Below are 8,124 nucleotides of genomic sequence, written 5' to 3'. Positions count from 1 at the left end.
GCCGCCGCAGCCCTGCCGCCGCCTGCTCCTCCGCGACAACTGGCCCCCACCCACACGCCCAGGAGCAGCCTACCCCACCACCCGCTGCTACAGTGTCTACCCACAGCGCCGCCCGCACCTCCAATGACAGCCCCTGTACCGCGGAAACACGCCCCGCCCGGCCTCGAAAATGACGCCCATGCTTGCGCCGCCGCAGCTCCTCGGCCAAATGGCCGCCTCGCCTTGGGCCCGCCGTGCACACTTGCCGTTCCGCAGCCAGCACCACGCCCAGCGCCGCCGACACTCGCCCCGACTGTCACCTCCTCCAACTCACAGGTACGCCATGCCGTGGGACGCCCGGCCCCAGCCCGAGCCGCCCCTGCCCCAGCGCGACCCACCACACTCGCGAGTCCCGCTAGCGTTCAGACTGCAGCGGGCTTATTTACTAGTAGTTAACATAAAGCTTATTGTCATCTGGTCCAGTTCTAGCATTAAAGTCACCTCCTACAATTATATATGTTGTTGGACAGGTGTTTATCAGTTCTAGTATATATGTTTCCAGGCCCTCCCAATCTTTATCCAGTTGGGCATTGGTCTTACCGGGAGCCATATGGACATTGACAACCGGGAATGAAGTCTGCTGGCAGCAAATGCTAATTGCCATAGCCATTTGTGAATAAGAGGGAAGTTGGCTAACTACTGTGTTCAATGTTGTAGCAATCAAAATCCCCAACCCGCCTTTGGCTCTGCCAGGAGTAGAGGCTAGAGCTGCTAGTGTGAATGTGGCATAACCATTCATGGTAATTGGGTTTAAAAGCCATGATTCCTGCACCATGATTATGTCAAAACTGGAAAGAAATTTATAAGTGGATTGGTCCCTTAACTTGCTTGCCCAGCCCATAACGTTCCAGGAAAGGAGTGAAAGTCCTTGGCCGCAGGCATTTGTCAATTTTTTGAGTTCCCTTTGAGAGTCAATCTGATGTTATCTGGTTCAACCGTTGCTCAGTGTCATGGTAGATGCATCCGTTAGTGCTTACATGCTCCCTCATAGAAGGTTGAGGTTCTCCTGTTATTGCCTGCTGTTCACTTGCCATCTTCTCTGTTGTATTATTCGGTTTAACTTCTCCTCCTTTATGGTTACTATTTCCAGCTGTAAGAGGGGTTGTATCCTTTGGTACAGTGGTCCCCAACCTTTTTATCTCCGGGGACCGGTCAATGCTTGACAATTTTACTGAGGCCCGGGGGGGGGGTAGTTTTTTGCCGAGGGAAGTCGCCGCCGCCTGAGCCCCTGATCCACTTGCTTTCCCGCTGGCACCCCTGACTTCCCACCACCCACTGGGGGGCGCTGCCAGTAGCAGTTGCACAGTGCCATGCCAAGGGGAAGCCCCAGCCATGGTGGCTGCTGGAAAGCACCAAAGGTGAGCCGGTGGCAGAGTGCCAGGGCAGCTCCTGAGGCAGCAGCTGGGGAGGAAGACGAGGAGGAGCCACGGCCCGGTACCGACTGATCCATGGACTGGTACCAGTCCCTGGACCGGGGGTTGGGGACCACTGCTTTGGTACACTGGGTATTATGGAGGCAACTGTAGTAACCAATGCTTGGGCAGGCTCCATTGGCTCTGAAAAGTCCATCAGGTTGTAAGTCTCCTTTGTACTTACTAGCTTATTCCTAAGGGTTTCCAGGCTGTTTGTGATGGCCGTTTGTTCCTCCATAGGTAAAAGGGCAAAGGACTGGATCAGGTATTCCTCAACTGAGTTATCCAGATTGTTGACTTTCAATGCAGATGCAGGCTGTCCAGTCCATTTTAGTAAATCATCAGTGTCCTTAATAGACATTTCCTTTTTATCCAATGATTCCCTATTTTCCACCATCAAGTTCTTTGTGGGAAAATATACACACAGAGGCTATATCAAAGTGTTATAAAAAACCCTTGCAGGATATATCCCCTTTTGGGGCTAGGCTTTGCTTTTGATTTGCAAGCAGGGAAGGAATCCTGTTGGTCTTGAAGGTAAGCATCCTTCTTTGTATCTGGTTGGGAGTGTTAAGTTGTTCTATATCTGCAAGGTCAATGTAAGAAACACTTCTCCCGAGTAGGTTCCTGAGATGTCTTATAGCTTCCTGCTTATTGTTCCAAAGGGGTGTCTGACCTCTAAATGGGCAGATAGACTGATCTTATTCCTCTGAAGAATTAAATTTTGTTTGGGAAAGTTCTAATTAGCTTCTAGGGGTGTTTCCTTTTAGGAGACATGCTTAGTCACTGAAGTAGAACAGGGGGCTGTGTGGGAGTTGTGATTGGCAGTCCCCAGCTGTTTCCCATCTCCCAAATGCAGCAGCATTTGCTTTAACCGCCCATCTCCTCGACGTTCTAGCCGTCAATTCTGCATATTCTCCTACAATGTCTGTAGTACTATTAGCCTCACCCCTTCCGTGTTCAGAAGTTTTAGTCAGCCTCTCCAGGGACTCTTCACAACCATCCTCCTTTTCAGCCACTTTTTCCACAATGTGATTTTCGGACAAGGAGGCCAGCGCAGTGTAACGATTGGAGGTCCGAACAACATACTGTCCTTGATTATGTAAGTCGAAATAATCAACAATTCTCAATTGCTTACTAGCTGGCAAAGATACTGTATCTCCCTTCACCTCCCTCTGTCGTTTTTTCTGGCCCATTTAGCTATCAAACCGCCGCCAGTCCAAGCCCTTCAGCCCCCTCAAATGTATTGTTAACTAGAAGCCGACAGCAGCTTGATAAGCTTAGAAGGAGCTTCAAAGGGGGTTAAAAGAAATAAAAAGAAATAAACTTGCGGAGCATTGCCGTGTTGCTTCCTCCCTCCTTGCCAAGAAGAAGAAGAGTTGATTCATTATATGCCGCTTTTCCCTACCCGAAGGAGGCTCAAAGCGGCTTACAGTCGCCTTCCCTTTCCTCTCCCCACAACAGACGCTCTGTGAGGTGGGTGAGGCTGAGAGAGCGCTGATATCACTGCTTGGTCAGAACAGTTTTATCAGTGCTGTGGAGGGCCCAAGATCACTCAGCTCATTGCATATGAGGGAGTGCAGAATCAAACCCGGCAAGCCAGATTAGAAGTCCGCACTCCTAACCGCTACACCAAGCTGGCTCTCCATCTATAATAGAATCTAGAATAGATTCATAGAATCCCAGAGTCGGAAGGAGCCACACAGGCCATCTAATCCAACCCCTGCTCAATGGAGGCTCAGCCTCAAGCTTCCAGGGTAAGCGTGTGTCCAGCCACTGCTTGAAGCCGCCAGTGAGGGGGGGCTCCCCACCTCCTTCGGCAGCCCATTCCACAGCTGGACTACTAACATGAAATTTCCCCCCTGATATCTAGCCCATGTTATTTTACATGTAGTTTAAACCCAGTACTGTGGGTCCTATCCTCTGCTGTCAACAGGAACATTTCCCTGCCATCCTCCAAGTGACAACCTTTCAAATCCTTCAAGACAGCCATCCTGTCCCCTCTCTACCTTCTCCAGGCCGAACATCCCCAAGTCCCTCAGCCTTTCCTCACAGGGCTTGGCCCCCAGGTCCCGGATCATCCTCATCACTTTCCTCTGCACTCTCTCCATTTTGTCCACGTCCTTTTGGAGGTGTGGCCTCCAGACCTGCACGCAGGACTCCAGGAGGGGTCTGACCAATGCTGCAGAGAGGGGCAGCAGGACATCACAAGTGATTTTGATGTGACGCCTCTGTTGATACAGCCCAAGACTGCATTCGCCTTCTTACCACAGCACCACACTGGCTGCTCATATTGAGCTTACCGCCCACAAGTATCCCAAGATCTCGTTCACACACACAGCTACCCACATTCTCCCCTTCTCTAGAGTAGCCACTTCTTCCCTCTCCGGTTTCAGAGGAGGAAGCAGAACCAGGAAATCAGGAAATATCCCTTCACAGGAGAGAGGCCGCCCACTGCAGCTTGTATAAGGTAGGAACTTTGCAAGTCTTTAGTCAGGGGAAGGGTGATATGGCTCCTTCTTTGGGTTGCCATCTCCAGGCTGGGGAATTCCTGGAGATGTGTGTGGAAGTGGTCCTGGGGAGCAAGTGGGTTGTGGAGGAGAAGGGCCTCGGCTGGATCTAATGCCACAGAATCCAACCCCCAGAGGGTCATTTTCTCTTGCCCCTTGAGGAGTTCTGGCTCTCCTATCCCAGAAACAAGACAAATGGAAGCAATGAGGGTAGACTCATGAAACCGTGCGCCTCCCCACCCCCCTGGCCTGCAACAGCCAGATCCAGTTTGGATGCCAGACCAGGACAAAATCTGTGGGAAGATAAAGGAGAGAGACGGTGTGCTCCCAGGGGCAGGTCCCGGGAGTCGATGCTGGTGATCTTGGCCAGTCCACACTCTCAGCCTAGCCTACCTCACAGGGTTGTCATGACGGAAGGAGAGAGATGCCAGCCGGTTTGGGACCTCCTGGCAGAGACATGCAGGGCTAAAAGGAAGCTGATTGATCGATCTCATTCAGTAGCAGCTTAATTTATTCACATCAGGGGCGCATCTAGACCTCAGGACTGTGCAAGAACCTCTCCAGGGACGTGCCTCGGACCCCCCCCCCCTTTGCCTTCCGGAGGCAACTGAAGCTCAATTCAGGCACGCCTTGGATGGAGTTGGCTTTTCCTCCCTGGGGGACCTCAGTCAGGTGTAAAATGAGGTCTTCTTCATTGTTGTGCCAGTCACACTGGAAGCTGCCTTCAGTTCTGCCAGGGAGAAATTGGCTGGCACATGCGTTAAAAGAACTGATTAAAAAAGAGGGCATCAGGGGGTATTATAGTCAGGCTAAAGATGTCACATGAGTTAAATGTGGCCAAATTTAAAGGACAGTTTCTGTAACACAAATCTAAATCTATGATTTCATTCCTATCCACTGAGATGGAATTCAGAGGAACTGGGGGGAGGGGGGGTTGGGGGAGTATCTGGAGGTCCTGTTTTACCCTTTACAATTTTTACTTTCAGCTTTTTATTGGGGCTAAGAAGACATAGGAGACACTTTTCGAAAATGGATTTTTGAACCAAAATGTTCTCATACTGTGTGTCCAGGAGCACCTTAGAGACCAACAAGGTTTTCAGGATAGGAGCTTTAACGCACGAAACCTCACAGCCCCCAAATTGTAGGCAGCAGATATAATGAATAAATCCTTGTGGAGAACAAGAAAGTTCTCATACCTGGGATCTGGGTAGGAATGGGTACATAAAATCCATCTATTTGGGTTTCATAATACTTACCAGGACTTTCAATAATTAGGAGAGAGATCTAAATTTTAAAAAGTTCAGAGCAGAGAAAACTAAACTTATACAAAGGTTTCTTATAACCCATTTCTTATAACCCATTTCTCCAAGAATGGCAGGTTGATCTGCCCCCTGCCCAGGGAAATGGCCCAAGGGAGTGTCCATCTCAGACTGCAGAGGGACCTCCATTGTGATGCTAAGGGGCCCATCCAGGTAAGAGCCCTCCTTTGTGCTCAGGGTCAGGTGGGAGATAGGGACCTCTGAGTCACTCCCTTTTTGAGGGAAGCACAAAAGACCCTCCCCAGGGATGGTGCCACAGCCCCTCTCCTAGGGCATCTCCCATTGGACAGAGACAAAGGGTGGAGGCCAGGTCTTGCTGCCCAGGAGGCCCATAAGAGCTTGCCTGGACCCAGCTCTCCTTGTCCAGCAATCCTGGAAGGAGACTTGGTCCATCCAGCAGAGAGGCTTTGCCACAACTTAGCCTTGCAAAGATCCCCCTTCTCTTTCCTGAAGCCCAAAAGACAGCAGCTGCTGCTGGAGGAGGTAAGCAGGGACCCCAACAGGAAGGGTGGTTCTAGGGCCATTTCTGTTTTCCACCAGCCGGCCGCAGAACTCGAACCCAAGGCCGTTTCTCCCGAGCATGGGGAAGGGGGGCTTCGTGGGCCCCAAGGCCGTCGCCAGGCACCTCAAGGCGAAGGGGCTGCAGAAGCTGCGCTGGTACTGCCAGATGTGCGAGAAGCAGTGCCGGGACGAGAATGGCTTCCGATGCCACTGCCTGGCCGAGTCCCACCAGAGGCAGCTGCTGCTCACCTCGGAAAGACCCCAGCAGTCCCTGGACGCCTTTTCAGAGGCGTTCCGGATGGATTTCTTGGCCTTGCTCCGAAGACGATTCGGAACGGAGAGAGTCCACAATAACGTCGCCTACCAGGAATACATCCGCCACCGGGAGCACATCCACATGAACGCCACCCGGTGGGAGACGCTGACCGAGTTCACCAAGTGGCTCGGGAGGGAAGGCGACTGCATGGTGGACGAGACCCCCGAAGGGTGGTACCTCCGGTACATCGACCGAGACCCTGAGACGGTCCGCAGGCAGCGGGACCGAGAGAAGAGGAGAAAGCGGGGCTGGGACGACGAAGAGAAGGCGGCCAAGTTCATCGAGGAGCAAGTCCGGAGAGGCCTGGCAGGGAAGGAACATGAAGGCCCAGTCTACACAGAACTAACCCGAGAAAACCCCGGAGAGAAAGTGGTCTTGAGTTTGAACAGAAGAGCGAGCGCTTCCACAGTAGCACCATCTAAGCCCAGTTTGCTTGGGTCCAGCGGGCTGAAGATGGCGGTGAAGCACAAAGGAACTCCTCCCACCTCCGGACAGTCTAAGGAGAAGAAGAGAAAAACAGCACTGGAGGAGATTCTCCACTTTGAAGAAGAGAAGGAAAAATCGTCCCGAGCCGACCCCTGGCTGCAATCTGAAATTGTGGTCAAAGTCATCACGAAGAAACTCGGTGAGAAATACCATCTGAAGAAGGCTGTTGTCAAGGAAGTCATCAACAAATACACAGCGGTGGTCAAGTTGATCGATTCAGGGGACAAGCTGAAACTCGACCAGGCCCATCTGGAGACGGTGCTTCCAGCACCAGGCAAAAAGGTGCTGGTTTTAAATGGAAGCTACAGAGGAAGCGAGGCTACTCTAGAGGGTATAAACGAGAAAACGTTTTCAGCAACAATCCTCATCCAAACGGGACCTCAAACGGGATGCCGGCTAGAAGGCGTGCCCTACGAAGACATCTCCAAACGGGCTTGAACGGCAGAGGCCGATGGGCGATTGAAACACATTCCGCTTGAAGATGCCCTCAACTGCAACTGCAGACAGAAGATCTCCCCCCTCCCTCCCCTTCTAGCTCTAACCGGACCCAACAGGTTAGGCAGGGCCCTCTAGCAGCATTGCTGTATCATCCTCTCATCGTATCAGATTCTCTCCCCCTTCAGGTAACCACTTTACTTACTGCAATGCATGCACTAACAACTGAAATTTTTGGTAGTCTTTGGAAGGTAATTTTCATTCCACCATTTACCTTCTTAATTTGCAATCCTTATCCATTGTTGTTCCTCTATATATTTCTGACACAGCCTAGGGGGTGGGACGTGTCCGGCTGTCCAAGTTGGAATAGGACCAGTCAGGGTGCAGCCAGTTTTGTCCTGATTTGCCCTGCCCCTGCGGCTCCCATCCTCCTTCTCTGGACTCCAGCCTCTTTGCTCTCAGACGCCTCAGTGCCTGGAGCCAGCAGCAGGTGAGAGGGCCCTGGGCAAAGGGTGGTGGTGGAGGGCTTACTAGTGAGGGCCTCCTGGCCTGCTGACTGCCTGCTAAGGAGCTCTGTCAGCCCTGCTGATGAGTTGCCCAGCCCCCACCCGCCCCACTTGATTTGGCTGCGAGCTGCGGCCCAAAGCCACCTTAAGCTGCCTGGCCAGTGGCCAGGGGAGGGGACCCTTTCAGGGCCCGTTCTTAGGAACAGGCTTTGAAGCTAGTATTTTTCGTAATTATATATTACAAAGAACTAACAACTGGTAAATAGGCATCTTCTGTTTCAACCATTGATTATGTTACTTTAAAGAAAGTGTCATGACTTTATAATCTCTTCTGTTATTCATAGACTTGGGTTTTTTAGAATGATATATTTTTCAATCTTTTACAGACACTTATCTTGATTGTTTTCTTGGCTACTGGATATATCTTATGTTTTATGAGTGTATGTCATAATTAGACCTCTGAAAAAGGCCCTGCACGGAATGCATTCGGTCTACAGTTGAATATATCATTGTTTTTGCAATAAAATAGCTTTTAATTGTTAAAGTTTTTACGTTGTACACAATAAAGGTAATGTAATTTTGTAATTAACTGATGGTGTGTAG

At 51.0% G+C, this 8,124-nt stretch overlaps 1 pseudogene; it reads left to right on the top strand.

Moving 5' to 3' along the window:
- The first annotated feature begins 5,587 nt into the window (after nucleotides 1-5,587).
- On the top strand, nucleotides 5,588-7,120 carry LOC143842709 (DNA/RNA-binding protein KIN17 pseudogene; annotated as a pseudogene).
- Nucleotides 7,121-8,124: the final 1,004 nt, after the last annotated feature.

Source organism: Paroedura picta, chromosome 8, assembly GCF_049243985.1.
Source record: "Paroedura picta isolate Pp20150507F chromosome 8, Ppicta_v3.0, whole genome shotgun sequence".
In the NCBI taxonomy this organism is placed as follows: Eukaryota; Metazoa; Chordata; class Lepidosauria; order Squamata; family Gekkonidae; genus Paroedura; species Paroedura picta.
This window is presented reverse-complemented; position numbering and strand designations above follow the sequence as displayed.